Source organism: Poecilia latipinna, unplaced genomic scaffold, assembly GCF_001443285.1.
Source record: "Poecilia latipinna isolate Pla-1442-1.1 unplaced genomic scaffold, P_latipinna-1.0 Scaffold2597, whole genome shotgun sequence".
NCBI lineage: Eukaryota > Metazoa > Chordata > Actinopteri > Cyprinodontiformes > Poeciliidae > Poecilia > Poecilia latipinna.
Window position 1 is genome coordinate 42,238 of NW_015115213.1, and position 348 is coordinate 42,585.

Sequence of the window (348 nt, forward strand, 5' to 3'; positions counted from 1 at the left end):
CAGTTACTAGAGTGTACACCAGGGGTCCCCAAACTACGGCCCGCGCGCCGGATCCGGCCCTCCTCCACATTTGGTCCGGCCCCCTGAACAATACCAGAGAGCATTCAGATTTTTTTTCATTTATTGTATTTTCCGGTTTATATGTGGATTTTTCTTCAACCACCAAGGGGCTCTTTAGCAGGAAGGGTGTCCTGTAAACTGTGGGGCGCATTGCTGCCATCTGTTGGACTTTTAGGGAACTGCTTGACTTTTATGTTATTTAATTAGTATGGTTGTTTGCTAGCGGTAGAGCAGATGAACACACATGTCTGTTATGAACACCGCATTCCAGGTTGAATTCTTCGAAGC